The sequence below is a fragment of the Suncus etruscus genome, chromosome 10 (assembly GCF_024139225.1).
Source record: "Suncus etruscus isolate mSunEtr1 chromosome 10, mSunEtr1.pri.cur, whole genome shotgun sequence".
In the NCBI taxonomy this organism is placed as follows: domain Eukaryota; kingdom Metazoa; phylum Chordata; class Mammalia; order Eulipotyphla; family Soricidae; genus Suncus; species Suncus etruscus.
This window is the reverse complement of record NC_064857.1, coordinates 27446539-27464689: the sequence shown is the minus strand read 5'-3', so window position 1 is coordinate 27464689 and position 18151 is coordinate 27446539. Positions and strand designations below refer to the sequence as shown.

The 18151-nt window shown below is 34.3% G+C and overlaps 1 protein-coding gene and 1 pseudogene across 1 annotated transcript in view; one reads left to right on the top strand and one right to left on the bottom strand.

The window, feature by feature from the left end:
* C10H8orf34 (chromosome 10 C8orf34 homolog) overlaps positions 1–18151 on the top strand; it is a 340888-nt gene that overhangs the window by 316976 nt on the left and 5761 nt on the right.
* Positions 6203–6315, bottom strand: LOC126021532 (uncharacterized; annotated as a pseudogene).

Here is an 18151-nt window from a genome sequence, read left to right as displayed (position 1 = left end):
AAAAGGGTAGCATGAAAAGAAAAGGTATTCTTGTAAACCTGAAAGAACTAAAAGTGATCCACACTTTTTATAGGAACAAAATAAAAATGTAGTCCCCTTCTATGTCCTGTGCATTGAGATATAAATTAACTGTCACTTTAAGCTTTGTACTTAATAGTTTTCACCAAATTATTTTAACTATATAAATTTTACATGGAAAAAATATTTTCAGTCAATGAGATTATGCATAAAGATAGCTCATGTGATTGTGTTAATTTTACTTTGGTAAATAGACTCAACACAATTCAGGTCAGAAAAATGAGGCAAACTATCTTTGCAGGATTCACTGCATATTCATTCTATGAATATACAACAATCACCTTAAAAAAAACTTTAAAGCAAAGAAATTTAGTCAAATAATGTATTTAATCCAAGTCAAAAGCCATACATTTATTTTCCATCATGTTCATATATAGGCATTCAGTGTAAAGTATGGAAGACAGCTTACTAATGCACAGAACAATAGCTCCAAAACACACATCAACTCCTATCATCTAATCATATGTTTTTCTACATATAATTTTACAAAATTCTGATAATGGATTGTATTATCTTCTCCTTTGGTGAAAAATCTTTGAAAGATTCTTCTTTTACTATTTCTTATGGAGTATATAAATAGTCCTAAATACATGTCAAAAATATCAATAATATAAATAATTGAATGAACATATAAATACATTTCTTTGATACATGTGATTTGTTTATCAGGATAGTTGAATGTTTAAAATGAATATTGTGCTTGAATTATTGTCATAAAATTATTTATAGTTTGGTTACAACGTTGGTATCAAATACAGGCTTAACCAAACTGTTTGCCTCTTTTTCTACCAATAAGTCTACCAATAACACTTTTTAAAAATCTTTTTAACCAGAGCTTTAGTATAAAAAATATTTTATTTCAGCAATGTTGTTCTTAGAAGTTACCCTTGACAATGATAAAATTCTGGAAATAAGATTAGAGTTTAAAAATAATTAGATGATAATGGGAGCCACCTGGAAATGGAAAGCTAGCTAAATCTGTAGCCAAATTTATAGCACAAAGATACAAATAGTTTTCTTGAGTAGCATCCAAAATTCAGGTCCTGAGACAACTGCTAGATGGTGCCACTGAGGTGATGCTATCTTCTTTGATGTTTTTCCACAATGGATGTGGTTTGTGAAACAGCCCACAAGTTTTGGGTAAGCATGTTTTTGTGTTCTCAGCAAAAAGAAATTCTTATTTTACATGAATCCACCATCTGACTTCGAAATTTAGAGACTCACATATTCGAAATTTATGAGTAAAGCAAGAACAAGATTACTTATTACAATAGCAGCAACTGGTTCTTGATTCAGGTTTCTATAACTTATACCAAGGTAATTTTGTACATTTCTCCTGAGACAAAATTAACTTAGTGGAAGGCATCCAAATGTCAGAATGTTTCTAGTTGTGCTTATTAATTATTGCATCATTTGAAAGTAAGACATAGCTCAAATAAATTTTATAAAGGTGTATTTTTAGGGGGGGAAAGGGGATATAATTAAATAGGAAGTTTTAAAATTTTTATTGTAAATTAGATAAACAGACAGTAAGTAGATTGTTCTATTCTATAGTTAGCATAAAATTTTAAGTCACAAACTTTAAAAGAAATGTAAAATGTGTTTTTAATATCACTAATTATATCCAAATTTGGTAAATAGCTAAAATCACAAATATTTAAATTTACTAGGGTACATGTTGATAGTAATACCTTGGAATCTACCATAGACCTAATGAATTAGAGTCTCTGTACACAGGACTGTGGATTCCACATCTTTATTAAACTGCACAGGTAACCTAATCTAATTACAAAGATTGAGTACTATTGCAATGAAAGTTTAGTGAATTGGATGGTTGTATTTCCAGAACTGTTTCCATAGAGTAATTAAATCTTGAACCCTGTCTGAATTTCCTATCCATAAGCTAAATTTGGATATGAATGTAAGAATGGATAAGGGAAACTGGATTTTGAAAAAATATATATAAATATATACTATATATTTATATATATATTATTAATATATATATATAAATATATATTTGCTCACCAGAGGATCTGTCCTGTTTCACTCCATATATATGTGGAGGCAACTTCTGGTTAATCTTATGTTTGCTCCAGCTCCATTTTGAACTTCTAAGTTATGTATAACCAGCTAAGGAAAAAAAAAGAAACAAACAAATAAAATAAAATTACTGATGCCAAAAATAAAGAAAGAAAAGCCAAAATAAATGGGAGCTAATACTATGGTGATTCAGTGTGACTTCAGAATTGGATTGAAGTTTGAAGTTGTAATATATTTAGCTCTCTCAGTGTGACCCTGAGGCTCTTTTAAGACAGGGGAGCTGGTATGATATTATATAAAATTTGACACCACTAAGAAGTGCCTAAAAAATAAGAGCAAAATATCTGCACTCTCCAGCTGTGGAAACAAGGACATTTATAATCTTTCTGGAATTTGGATGAAAATTTGTAAAGCTATATTCAATAGAAATTGTACTCTCATGTCCATACTTTGGCTGTTTGGGACTAAATTTAAATTGTTCACCTTAAATGTAATCCAAAGTCATAAAATTTGGACTGCATTATTAGAATTCATTCAGTACTGTCATCTATAAATGTGAGAGCTGAGACACTGGAAGAATGATTACAAATGAAACAATACAATAATATATGGAAGCCTGAGGAGAAGTGAGACACTGAATTAACAATCATGAATTTCGAGTAATGGGTTATTCAGAAAGACATCATATTAAAAATATTTCAAAATCATTTCAAGAAAAAGAAGTCAATAAGTCATGCTGAAAGAATAAGAAAGTAAGAAAAAAAGGCAAAAATAAAAAAAAATAAATTTGTCAGGGAGTTTGGGGACTACACCAGGTGACGCTCTGGGGTTATTCCTGGCTATGTGCTCAGAAATCGACTTGAGGGACCAAAAATAGATTTCTATAAGTGAAAAACTGGTAGTTTAAACTGAAATTTTAGTCAGTGTGTTAAGTATTACATTTTAAAAATATCTAGATAATTAGAGAAATTAGAAAGAGGTCCTGAAAAATCAAAATAAAATAAAGAACATTAAAATTTTTTAAGTTGATACTTCAAACATGAGATCAAATGTCTGAGCCACTGCCTTGATTCTAACATCAAAAACTCTTCACCACCTGTAATATACATCCATCATTTATATATATATAAAATATAATTGTATATGCATATATACACACTTGTTACGGGCTCCAAAGGAAAATATTAGAGAGGAAATAAAAGCAATGGTAGAGAGACAAAATGATATTTCCCAGAAATAGATAAAAGTTTTAATTCTCAAATTAGAAAACATGGTATTTTATATTTACATCTTTATATATATAATATCATTAGTAGGTAAATATTGAAAAAGAATCAGAAAAACTATGTCAAATGTAAGAAAAAAATTTAGATTATAGAATTTATTTATAAATATATAGGAATATTCTCAATTGGTTACATATATTTAATAGAGAGGATGTCCTCTCTGTCTGAATATACTACCATTATGAGTATTCACAAAATTTTACTAAAGGAAGTATTTAAAATAGAACAAGTTTAGGAAAGTTGTCAAATAAAAAGGAAACACTATTTGGAAAACATGTTGATAATTTGTAATAATTACTGAGTTAAATTTTTAAAAAGATCAATTTCTGATAGAAGAAAAGAAGGGGGGAAGGAAAAAAGAAACATGACAAATATCAGATATAAAATGTGATATTAGTGAGTCAATACATTATTAATTATAAACAGTATGTAAAATAAAAGATTAACAAAAATTGGGGCTAGAGAAATAGCACAGTTGTAGGGCTCTTGTTTTGCACTTGGCCAACCCAGAACAAACAGTGGTTCGAATCTCTGCATCCCATATGGTCCCCTGTGCCTGCCAGGAACGTTTTCTGAGCTCAGAGCCAGAAGTAACCCCTGTGCACTGCCAGGTGTGACTCCCTCCCCCGGAAAAAATGGTTACCAAAAGTATATTATTGATACTCAATTCCTAAACTTGAGTGATATATGTTTCTAAGATGTATATCTACAGAATAATATGGAATATGTTTAATATTTGGGGGTTACTCATGGTATGGATTGGGGGAGTCATGGAATTCTAGGGACGGAATCCAAGTATCCTGCATGAAAAATGCATTCTAAACCTTTGAATTATAGCCCAAGTAATAGTAAGATGTAATATAAAGTAGTTTCTTTAATTAAAATTTGAAATAAAATATTTTAAAAGTGAGTTCTGTTCAACAGTATTTTTTAGATAATTGTATTAACCAGGAAATTTTGATCTATCAAACTATGAAGATGAAATCATAAAACTAAGTATTTAAAATGTTTATACAACATATAATAAAATTCTTATCCCAAGGAAAAGATAATATACAAATAATAAATCAAAAAGAAAATGTATTTTGAATTACCAGAAATAAATGTTAAAGGGTTAAATTTAACAAATATCTCAAAATCTTAGTACTATTCTTCATAGGAATGTCAGATACTAAGGGATTTGTTTTCTATTTTTAATTTTTTTCTTTCAAGACTATATTGTTCCTCTCATTGGCAACGTGATATGTAAATGAGTTTATATCTGTCTATTCTATAGTAATTTTTTGAGTTTCATTGACATGTTCAAGAAAAGTTTTCTTAAACTTACAAATTTTTGTTTTGATATTTATTTATCCAATATTCTCAGACCTTTTTTCTTCCCTCTCCTTTTGAGACACAAATTATATGTATATTGGCACACTTAATAATTTTCTAGAGCGTCTTTGAGTAGCTGTTAACTTTTCTTCATTTTTTTTTGGGGGGGGCCACACCCGGCTCAGGGGTTACTCCTGGCTATGTGCTCAGAAGTTGCTCCTGGCTTGGGGGGACCATATGGGACACCGGGGGATCGAACCACGGTCCGTCCAAGGCTAGCGCAGGCAAGGCAGGCACCTTACCTTTAGCACCACAGCCCGGCCACTAACTTTTCTTCATTTTATCCATCTCTTACGACTGCATCTCAATTGACTTACCTTGATTCTTTGATTCTAATCTCATTCAGATCTGTTATTAAGCCACTGTAGTGAATTTTTCATTTTCATTACAGAATATGTTTCTCCTTTTTAATTTCTTTTTTTATTGATAGAAACTGTTCATTTTGAGTGATTTCTTTGAACATATTGATAATATGATATAATCTAAAATAATTTTATCATCTAAGCTTCTATACATGATCTTAGTCAAAAGGTTGAGAAACAATTTTCTCAGGAAAATTTCTATGAGTTGTTTTTGTTTTCTATATGTGAATCATATAATCATTGATTATTATATTAATAACATATCAGTTATTGATAAATTATTACTTAAATTTTATTTAACAATGTATAGCTAATAATAGTCATTTATATGATTATATAAAATCATTGCATTTTTTAAATTTATGAAAGCATAATTTATTTTTAAAATGTCACTATTCAAATCTATACACAGACTAAAATATAAATTTTATAAAATATAAATACAAATTGAAACCCCGCAAAATTTTTTAAATTTAATTGTATTATATTGAAACCGTTGTGATTTACAAAGTTGTTCAGTACTGTATTTGTTCTTGTTGTTATGATTTTTTTGAACTTGTATAAGTTTATATTATTTTTTGTGCAGCATCTGACATCTCTGCTTGGTAGTTTTACAATAATTATTGGAAATACGGCATGGAATGAATACTACATCAATTTACAATTCAATTGATACAGCCTCTAAGTCAACCAAGTATGAGAAAAAGAACCATATCAGGTTCCATATTTGAGCCATATGAAGAGTACTGCACATCTATAGATCCTTTTCTATCTCCAGACATATGTCAGAGCTTTCCAAAGTCTTCTTTGGAGATTTCATTCACATATTTTCTTTTTAAGTTTACATGATAAGCCTCTTGTTTGCCTACAACTGCTATCACTTTCTTAGCACCTATATTGTAAATACTAATTATGATTGTTTTGGAAATTTGATAACATCTTTTTCTCAGTAAATGGAGGCTCCTGCTAGTGAAGCCATTTAAGCTATAATTTTCCAAATAACTTTAATATGTCAAATAAAGACAATTTCCCTAATTTTAGATTTTTTAAGATGATTTAAAAAATATAAAACGCTTCACGAATTCGCATGTCATCCTTGCGCAGGGACCATGCTAATCTTAATCTTCTCTGTATCGTTCCAATTTTAGTATATGTGCTGCCGAAGCAAGCACTAATTTTGGATTTTTAAGGGAATTTCAAAACGACTTTTCCCCTTCTAGTAAATACTAAGTTAATATTTTTACAGCAGCCTTGTATCTTGTGAGGTTTTAGATTTTCAAGGTTACTGTATATCTTACAAGAATATTATTAGATAAGTAAAAACTTCATATGATTCACTGTCTTTATTATTATTTAAATGATCTGTGAGTTATTGAAAGTTTTAAAGTTCTAAAAGTGTGATTTATGTCATTGTTACATTGATTTTATAGAATAACAGATCAATGGGGTTCTCTAGACCCACTCATAAAAAGAACTTTCCAATTTTTTTGATTATATCAGTATAATTTTAATTTTAAAGAATAGAGACATGCAATGATGCTAATGGGTTGTAGAGAAAATGGTTATTTATTTTCATAATTATTCATTGAAATCTATTAAAATAATGTTTAAAATAATTTATATTGTGACCAAGGTAAATTACAAGTTTTTCACAGGTATATTTAAGGTACATAGTGACAGTGAACTACCAGTGTTGTCCTCTCTCCACCCCTGTTCCCAACATGCATCCCATACCTCCCCCGTTTACCTCCTCAATAGCTAATGTAACAGGTTCCCTTTGAGTATGGCTTGTTGTAGATTAGGTATGTTGATTCTGTTGACTTTGGCTTAATTTTGGTTTTAAATAACTTTTAGTATTCTACGAATCTCTACACTTGGAAGATTCTAAATGTAAGCATACGATTGACTTAATATCAATTCTTCAAGAGGAATAAATTAGATCTGTATTTTAAAATAAGCATGCCAAATATAATAAGTCTCCTGTTTTAAAAGGAGATAAAATACTATACATTATGAAGTTGAAAAAATGTTATAGCGACTTTACTAAAAATTGTGTCCAATGAAGTCCTTGGATAGGCTTAAAACAAGATCTGATTGACTTTATCACCAACTTTGTTGTCTGTTTACTTGAGCTCCTTTATCCAAATGTCTATGCATTTCTATTTTTTAAATGACAATATTATAGAATTCACATTAACTTCTGAAAAACACTAAGTTCTAATATTTTAGGATGTGGTAATCTAATAAAATTCTCAAAATTTCTATGGGTGAAAAGGAAAATAATGTTTGATGGACTTATAGGCTCTTCATTATTTTGTTCTCATTTATAGCCAGTTTTATTTGCTTTCATTAAAAATTGTACTTCATTCATGATTGCACCTGATTGCACCAACCAAGGAGTCACAGTTAATTTTGAGATTCTTGAGCGCCAAAGTGCTTGTTCTAATCAGTGAATTACAGAATGTTACTATTTCTCCAAAAATGAGACCAAGTTTTTACCTTTGAGAAATGACTGTTCTTCTTAGCCTGTTGGATTACACCTTGTTTTTACACCCCCAAAAGGCATTTCTCTGCTTCCTCTTCTTTTCTTTCAAATGTATTTACATTTACATACCTTTGATATGTAAAACTCCACCTAGACTAGATAATTTTTGCCTCTCACTCAAAGGATCCTCCTCCACCTGGTTGGGATTTGAACTGGTATATAAGGAGTTAGTTGCTGGTTTGGTGGCCCCAAATACCACAAGAGAAGTCACATTTAGTGGTTTCTAATTTAGTGGTCACAACTTTAATGTGTGTCTGGATTTCAATGGTGACATTTTAATCCACAATTCTCTCCCTCCTGACTATTTTGGTTTACTGATTTGCACAGCTACCCTGATTCAAACCAGCTTATCCAGGGTTGGAAGTACTACATGTGGATATATTTACACATAAATTCGGCTTTTTTTGGGGGGGGGCACACCCGTTTGATGCTCAGGGGTTACTCCTGGCTAAGTGCTCAAAAATTGCCCCTGGCTTGGGGGACCATATGAGACCCCGGGGGATCGAACCACAGTCCTTACTTGGCTAGCGCTTGCAAGGCAGACACCTTACCTCTAGCGCCACCTCACCGACCCCATAAATTCGGCTTATCTTTTATAGCAGTTTCTCAATATTTATTTTGAACAGTGTTTCAGGTATTATTTTACTAGACTCCATGCTAATCACATTAAAGACTAGAAGCAGAAGGTTATTGACAACATGCAGATCAAACATCTAACATACTGTTGTGAGTTATTTTTGAAGCCAAAGGAAGTCTGGATACTTTTAATTCTTATTTTTCATCTTCAATCTATGTGACTATGCAGAAAATTTAAGTCTCAGCTCATCTTAACTTATTCCAGGCACTCTTAAGTATTTTGGCATATCAACATTTGTTTGTTCATGTCATCATCATAATATGGTGTCATTTTATCCTTATCAAAATAAGGAGTTATTTTTAACCTATATGTGTGTGATGAACATTTTTTGTCTCTTAATAAAAATATTATACATCAACTTGAACACTTTTATTATAAAACTGAACATAGAGAATTATTTTGATCATACATAAGTTTATACAAGTCTACAAACCAAATGCTTCTGTATTATTCATGTTACATTCTTACTTTGAATTGGTCTCCATATCTGTGGTAAAATCCTGATATGAAAATTCAATTAATTTCATAGCTTATAGAAAAAATGTTAAATGTAACATTTATTAACATATAAAACATAACCTTATATAATCTCACCAACTAGGATATCATCATAGTACCAAGTTACAAATAATTATAGTAGGACAATGTGACACAATCCTCAGCAATTAAATATATACGATTTATACTACCTTTTGTTTATTAAAACGTCTTGACATTATAATTCTAATAGGAAATTTTAATGACAGTTATCTGAAAAGGCTGTTATTAAACAAAATAGATGTACTTTTCTTTTTCAATGAAAAGTTCTTTGGATTCTAGTATTGTATGAAATTGAATTATTTAAAAATAAAGCTAGGATATTCATGGCCAAATTTTTATTTTAAAAATTCAAAATTTATAAGTGAGAGCATCTGTTTTTAATACTTTCACCACATTTTATTTGTCTTGGGCTTTTCTTATGTTTGCTCAAAGTGTGGTCTAAAATTGCAGCTCAAATAATGAGAATAAAACAGAGTAACAGCTTATTCTTTAAGTTCAGTAGTTGTAAATTCTTGAGCAGCTTTATATCAGATGAAGAACATTTTTGACAAATCAGAAGAATACATTGGATGGACTACTGTTTTCTATGGACTTTCTTTGATGCATTTTCATTTATTATAATAACTTGAGTATGATATTTTCACAAGCCAACTTTTCCATCATTTCCCTTTATTTTCTTTGGGACACTGACATACTCACCTTTACAAATTAAAAAAAAACTCTACCATTTTTAAAATTGTTTTGGTTTTGGAGACACACCTGGAGATGTTCAGGAGTAATCCCTGGCTCTGTAAATAGAAATCATTCCTGCAAGGCTTTAGGTACCATATGCAATGCAATGCAAGCACCTTACCCATTGTACTATCATATTTGTCTCAGATTTTTACACCTAAACAAATTAGATCTGATTTGATTCTACATTACATTTACCTGTGCTTGATGGGCCACTTACTACCTCAGAATAATCAGATTTATGGATTTTGAAAAATCAACATATCAGAAAAAGAAAGAAATAAAGGAGCAGAATTGCCATATGTATCTCTTGATAGTGTGGGAAAAAATCAAAAAAGAGAATTTTTATTTTCTCTATGAAGTTACATAGACATCTAAGCATTAACACATGCATGATGCAGATTAATTTTTAAATATAGATTTAAAAAGCCAAAGATAAATATTACATTGTGCTGGCTGTAGGATCTTATGATTAGAGAGGTTTTTATGAGGAGAAACTGGACAGATGGGTAAAATTTTAAAAATCAGAGATGAGGAAATGTTATATAATCAGTGAGAAGTACAGTATAGGCATCAACTAAAAGAGTCGAAAATTACTGGTTATGCAATGTTACTCAAGAAATAGAAAAATTAATGCTGTTTGGGGGAAGACATGTACACTTACAGGAAACTTGAGTAAAATAAATCTGGAAAAGTTGAAAAGGGAAGTCAAAAACTAGTTACACCAGCCCCCACTGCTGTAGCTCATGGAACTTAAAGGTCAGGTTTTATAACCAGAATTCTGTAATTTTCTATGCTTATACCTGCTTTTTGTATCTAACCCTTTTTGTCCTAAAAAGGAAGTTTATACCAACCCTAAGCTCATGTGATAACTTGTGCTACCTCAGCAGATGTTATGCCCTTATAAGGAACTTGTACTACCTCAGTGGATGTTATGCCCTTAAAAGGAACTTGTACTACCTTAGAATGTCTCAGCGGATGTTATGCCTTTAAAAGGAAATCATCCCTACCCCTTCTCCCTGTCTCCCCTTCTTATGGTATATAAGGATGAACAAAGAAAGCCGTGTGGTCTTTTGCCTCTGTTTGATTCTGAACGGGCACTGGACCCTGGCCGGCCAGAATAAAGAACCCACTTGAGATTTTGCCTGAGTGACTGTCTCTTCATTTCTCTGAGTCGGAGCAGCATCTGGACTACCGAGCCTTACATTTTTGGCGAGCCATCCCGGAGTCCTTGATCTGTCTGAAGTGGAGTGGTGAACCGACTCTGTGGGTTCTAAGCAGTGTGTCTTGTGTTGTGGGTCATGATTTGATGTGTGTTGGAAATAGCAGTGTGTCTTGTGATGTTGGTCGTGATTTGACATGTGTTGGAAATAGAAATAAGGGAATAGTAGTGTGACTGAGGACTTGAGAGTCCCCACTCGATGTGGATTCCAGGTGGTAGTGAACTGACGGGTTCAAAAACTATAGGTCATGACCCTGGAGGCACCTCAGGAGTTCGATTTTGCTGCAGCAAGACATTCCCAGGCTGCCGTGGTGAACCCTATTTCTTTTAATTGGAGATCTTTGTTTTGAGATTTTTGTTTTTCCTTTTGTGTAAGTGTGTATGTGTGTGTTGGCTTTATTTCCTTGAACTCTTCTTTCTTCACTTCCTTTGTCCTCTCCCATCTTTCCCTCATCTATTCCTTTGATTTTCTATTTCTTCCATTATGGGTCAGCAGCAAACCACCCCTTTGTCTCTTACTCTGGACCACTGGTCAGAAGTAAGGACTCCTGCACGAAATCATTCCCTGGTCATCAAGAATGGAAAATGGCAAACCACTTGTGCAGCAGAGTGGCCCACTTTTAAGGTTAGATGGCCTGCTAGGGGGTCATTCCATCATGACTTGATTCTAAAGGCTAAAAGTGTTAAGGAATGCATTCGTTGGAAATGTTCCAGTGTGGCGCCATTGTCAGTCTGTCTGTTTTTTGTTTGTTTGTTTTTTGTCTGTGGTTCTGTGTTCCGTGTTTTCTTTGTCTAATTTAAACATCGAAGGAAACTCTAAAAAAATGCTACCTCTCCTTAGGCCAAAAATTGTGTGTTAAACTGGCTTTGTTATTCTAGGGACATGGCAGAGGGTGTTGGAAATCGTAAACTCCAGATTTCTCAATATCCATCAGGGATAAATTTTCCCTGGAGAATTTCTGGACTTTGCAATCACCCAGATTTCCTGCCATGTGTTAGTTAAGGCCAGAAAAAGATGAACATGTGACTAGAGAAAGGAGCAAAGGCTAACTGGCTGCTTTTCGGCTGGAAAAAAAAGTGCTTTTTTTTTTAACTCCCCATCCTGGAAAACGGGAGTTTATCTAAAAAAAAAAAGGAATTCACCTAGCCCCAAAGCAGGGGCTAGTTATTGTCTTCCCAGACTCATCTGGCTAGGGGTGTGTGTGGGTGTAGACAGAGTAATTCCAGTGGGTCCTTTACATATCAAAAGAAGGACTGGACTAAGGAAGAAAGTCTTTATTTAGTTAAAGGCTGGGAGTCAAAAAGGAAAAAAAATGAGCATTTAAATTTCTCTGACTTAGAAGTTTCTTAAGATGAACAATTGGGTAGAAAATGTTGCAAATTATTGTGATTGGCCTTTTTAAACAATATTGTTAATTTTGTAAATGCATGTTGTTGTTAAAGTAACTCAATGTGTTGTTGTTAAAGTAACTCAATTCTATGTCAAGTTTATCTAACCAAACTTAATGGTGGGTCTTAAAATAGCTTTAATGTGAAAATTTTGATGGTACTAGGTTGTAAATATCTAAAAAAAGAAATCAACATAACTGTGTTAAAATATCTTTAATAAGTGCAAAAAAAATTTGGTCCCGCTAGATGTGAGAATATTTAGCAAGGTGGTTCCAAATTGGCAGTAAACAATTTAAAGCTTCTGTTCCTAGGGCCCAAGTACTGGGTTCTAGGCTGTTAACTTGGAGCTAATCTTTAAAAAAGGATGGCTCTAAATTGGGTGCACATGGCGGTCATTGGCAGCAAGACTGCCCCAGAGGATGAGTGAAAAAGTTAGAAAAGGAAGGGGCCGAAAGAAATAGCATGAAGGTAGGGCGTTTGCCCTGCATGCAAAAAGGAAAGTGGCTGAATGCAGAAAATTTAAAGATGTGCAAAAGGAATTAAAAATGTGTACTAGGAAAAATCTGTATAATTAAACTAAATGATTATTATTGATATGCCTTTAGGTTAACAAAAAAGAAGTGTAAATGTTTTTAAGGATGTTATGGTGTTTTCATACTATTGAGTGAAGAATGGGGTAATAAGAAATCTTATGAACATCTAAAAAAATAAAATCTATTTTTAAGGAAAATAGTCAAGAATTTAAAAGAATCATTAAAGTTCAGTTTAAAAGTTTTTAAAAATTGGTGATTGTTAATTATAATTAAATTATAATTTAAATTCTTTAAAAGTCTAAAATCTGCCAGTAGTGACCATTCTTCCTGGTATTCAGAATTAATTTGTGTAACGTAAATTTCTGGTGCCTTCTGCCTATAAACCGAGGACAGAAGACTAAGTAAACTTTTATTTTCTATATGGTTAAGTAATATTTGCCTTTTCTCTTTTCCTAGAACCTTTCAGTCCTATTTTATGTCCCAGCATCATTTTGCTTTGCACAAGATACAAGCAGATGACATTCCTCTCTGCATGAGGAGTAATCCCCATGCAGACAGGAAACCATAAAATTAGTAAGAGGACACCAAAGCCCTCTTTCAGAGGAATAATTGGAGTTGAGGTGGTATGACAAGCAGGCACCCTTAAGCATTTGGCTGTAAAGACCAGAAAGATACCGAGATGAATGGCCTGAGTAAGGAAATGGAGATTTCCTAGGAGATTCTGAAGCAGCATTAACTGGCCACAGCCTGTGGGCCCTGCTCTCACCCTCCACCCTTAGTCTCAAGAGAAGAGGATTCAAGGTCAGTCTCTTCCAAATCTGAAGAGAAGTGGAACAGACAGGCCACCTCTGAAGTTGCTGCAAGAGGGTGAGATGCCCACAACCATCCTCAAGATCAACATGCTGAACTGACCAACTCATCAGCCAAACCTGAGTGATTGTGACATGATAAACCTACTGTGTCTACAACCTATCCTCAGAAAAGCTCTGTAAGTAGTGGGGGTGCCCCAGATGAAGATTTCTCCAACAATGCTGTATATTGTGCAAAGAAAAGAGCCAAAAGTTATTCAAATATCTGACAAGGTACAAGGTAAAGGTAAAGAGAAAAACAGTTTTGTAGCTAATTAAAATTCTAGTGGGCCTAACTTAAAACCCACTTCTTTGAAGTAACTTATGTGAAAATGTTCTTACTAGTTGTACTAGACCAGATCATAAAATTCAAATGCAAGCATTATTCTGACTAAAGTAACTCAAAGATGTGTTTATTAATAATACTATAATGCTTTAATTAGTGGTGTTTAATTTGTACTATCATTACAGATAATAAGGACAACTGTACTATTCAAATTGTTCCATTTACTGCTCCTGGGCCTGATTGGGTTAAATAATATTTCCCTATCTAATTAATCTAATCCTTTTCAGGTGTTAAGACTGCAGAAGTAAACCAGTTAACTGCTCATTTAGGGAAATATGAGATTTCACCCTATCTAGAAATTGAAACTACAGTCCCTTGCCAGCCTGAAATAGCTACAGAAAATTGATCTTCAACCACGTTCCTTTAATGACTTCTAGGGTGATGAAATTTCTAGGGAAAATATGAAGCAGAGGGGCCGGGCGGTGGCGCTAAAGGTAAGGTGCCTGCCTTGCCTGCGCTAACCTTGGACGGACCGTGGTTCGATCCCCCGGTGTCCCATATGGTCCCCCAAGCCAGGAGCAACTTCTGAGCACATAGCCAGGAGTAACCCCTGAGCGTTACCGGGTGTGGCCCAAAAACCAAAAAAAAAAAAAAATATGAAGCAGAATGGCCATCAGAAAAAGCTACCAGGGAAATAAGGGGAAAAGAAAGGCCACAGAAATTAATAAGCCAAGTTGACAATTAAAAATAACATTATACCTATCTATCCCAGAGGTTGGAGCAGGTAGCAAAATTACCAACCCTAACATTTAACAAAGATGGGTAGTATAAGGAAAGAATCAAAAATTGTGCTTCCCTTGGTAATGTTAAAAGTAAGAAAATTATTATTAGATGTAAAATTTCTTAATCTCTGTCTGACCCAGTGCAGAAAAGGCAACTGAAATTTAGGGTTCTATTGTTCTCTCTACCTCAACAGCCCTTTAAGTTTCAGGATTGAAAAAAAAGAAAGCAGAAACCTCTTTATCTTCATGGTGAAAGTCACAGCCTGAATAAGAAGAAAGCCCTGAAGATCCAGCTGAGTTAGCTCATAGGACCAGAACAGAAGGCAGACAGTCCTGATGTTACTACAGCAGTGACCATGACTGCACAGCAACTAGCAAGAATGACACTCTCTTACCCAGACTATGGATAAGGGGGGTTGTGGGCCTGGCCACTGGGGGAGCAGGTCTAGCAATATCAATAGACAGGTATAACAGACTCTCGCAACAGTTAATTTCAGATGTGGAGATGGTATATCAATCTGTTAGTGATCTGCAGGACCAGCTCGACTCCTTGGCTGAAGTGGTATTACAAAACAGGCAAGGATTAGATTTAATCTTGGCAGAGAAAGGAGGGCTTTGTGTGGCCTTGCAAGAAGAATGTTTCTATACTAACAAATCGAGAGTAGTGCGAGACAGAATCAGACATCATCAAGAGGAGCTAGCCAAAAAAAAAAAAAAAGGAGCTATTAGACAATCCCTTATGGTCTTTATGGGGTGGGATTCTCCCCTATCTAATACCCCTTCTGGGGCCCCTTTTGGGCCTCCTACACCTGGTAGCCATCGGGCCATGCATAATCAATCGCCTCAATACATTCATTCGGGCTCAGGTTGGGGAAGTCAAGCTTATGGTATTACGCCAACAGTGCCAAAAATTAGCTCACACAGGCAATTCTGACCAGGAATATCCAGGAGATGAGGTTCCCTATCACAATGGCTTCTAGGATTAGAAGCCTTACTACAAGAAGTGGGGATTGAAAAGGGAAGTCAACAACTAGTTACACCAGCCCCACTGCTGTAGCTCATGGAACACAAAGGTCAGGTTTTGTAACCAAAATTCTGTAATTTCCTATGCTTATACCTGCTTTTTGTATCTAACCCTTTTTGTCCTAAAAAGGAAGTTTATTATTCCAGTTGTATTTAAGGAGTTTTGATCCACTTCTTTGAAAAATGTCCTGGGTGTACTTAAAGGGATTTCATTAAATCTGTACAAATCTTTGGAGATTATTGCCAGTTTAATGATGGTAATCCTCCCAATCCATGAACAGGATATATGTCTCTATGTCCTTGTGACCTCTTATTTTTTTAAAAAGTAATGCTCCCATCTTTTGTTTCCTCTAAGGGTTGCTTTATCAGAGTACAGTTGACAAGGCTGTCTGGACCTTAGTTCTATTGCCTGCTAACTTCTGTTCTCCTGGTTTCCTTATTTTGTGGATAAAGCAAGATAAGACTTTATATTTTTAAATATTCTAATTTCTTTGCATATACCTTCTAATTCCAAACAAAGAAATTAGAATATTTAAGAATATGAAGTCTTATCTTACTTTATTCACAAAATAAGAAAACCAGGAGAACAGAAGTTAGCAGGCAATAGAGCTATGGTCTAGACAGCCTTGTCAACTCTACTCTGATAAAGCAACCCTTAGGGCAGGGGTCTCAAACTCGCGGCCCGCGGGCCGTTTGTGGCCCTCCGTACAACATTTCTGGCCCACGCCAGCCTTCAAATATCACAGTATTCGCGATTATTTGCTTACCAAATATTCACAATAAAAATCGCATTAGTAAGAAAAAATCACATTAAACATTCATATACCCTGAGCAATTCTGTTTGGGGTTTGCAAATGTTTAATGCAATTTTTTGCAATTTTCTTCTTACTAATGTGATTTTTTTATTGCGAATATTAGTAAGCAAAATCCCTTATGCGGCCCTGCCTCACCCCGACTTTTCCTCCTGCGGTCCCCAAGTAAATTGAGTTTGAGACCCCTGCCTTAGGGGAAACAAAAGATGGGAGGCATTACTTTTTCCAATTTTAAATTGTACTAAAAAGCAGTAGTTATTAAAACAGCATGCTATTGAAATAAAGACAGACCCTCAGATCAAAGAAATAGACTTGAATATTTAGAGAATGATCCCCAGGTGTATAACAAATTAATATTTGATAAAAGGGCAAGAAAAGAAAAATGGAGAAAGTTCCTTCAACAAGTGGTGTTGAAACAACTGGTCAATCACATGCAAAAATCAGACCTCTATCTAGCACCATACACAAAGGTCAAATCAAAATGGATTAAAGTCCTTGAAATCAGTTCTGAAATTATAAGATATATAGGAGAAAACATAGACAAAATATTCCATAACATTGAGACCAAAGGCATCTTCAAGGAGAAAATACCACTGTCCAAACAAATGAAAGCAGAGATAAACTTGGGGCTGGAGAGACAGCGGTAGGGCGTTTGCCTTGCAAGCAGCTGATCCAGGATGGATGGGGACGGTGGTTCGAATCCCAGCATCCCATATGGTCCCCCGAGCCTGCCAGAAGCGATTTCTGAGTTCAGAGCCAGGAATAACTCCTGAACGCTGCCAGGTGTGACCCGCCCCCCCCCCGCAAAAAATGCAGAAATAAACAAATGGGAGTACATTAAACTAGAAGCTTCTGCGCCTCAAAGAAAATTGTACCATACTACAAAGGCCACCCACGGAATGGGAGAAACTGTTTACCCAAAACTCATCAGGCAAAGGGCTAACATTTAAGATATATAAAGTACTGTCAGAAATCAACAAGAAATAAATTATCTAACCCCATCAAAAATGGGGAGGAATGAGTAAGGAGAGATAACATGGAGGTAGGGCTTCTGCTTTGCATGCAGAAGGACTTCCTGGCATCCCATATCGTCCTCGAGCCTGCCAGGAGCAATTTCTGAGTGTAGAGCCAAGAATAACCCCTGAGCACTGCGGGGTGTGACCCTAAAACAAAAACAAAAACAAAAAAATGGGGAGGAAAAAATGAAGTCATTTCCTCAAAGAAAAAATACAGAAGGCCAAAAGGCAAACAAAATGAATATACTCCATATTACTAATCATCAGGGAAATTCAAATCAAAACAACAATGAGGTACATCTCATGTCAAAGAAACTGGCAAACATCAAAAGAACGAGAACGACCAGTGCTTTTGTGGATATGGAGAGAAAGCAACTTTCATTTATGCTGGTGGGAATGCTATTTAGTTTAGCCTTTCTGGAAAACAATATAGATATTCCTCAAAAAATTGGAAATTGAGATCCCATATTATGCAGCAATACTAGAGATATACCATAGGAGCACAAAAGTATAATAAAACATGTCCTCTGCACTCCTATGCTCATTTCAGCTCTATTTACAATAGACAGAATCTGAAAACAATCCAGGTGCCTGACAACAGATGAGTGACTAAAGAAACAGTGCTAAATCTACACAATAGAAT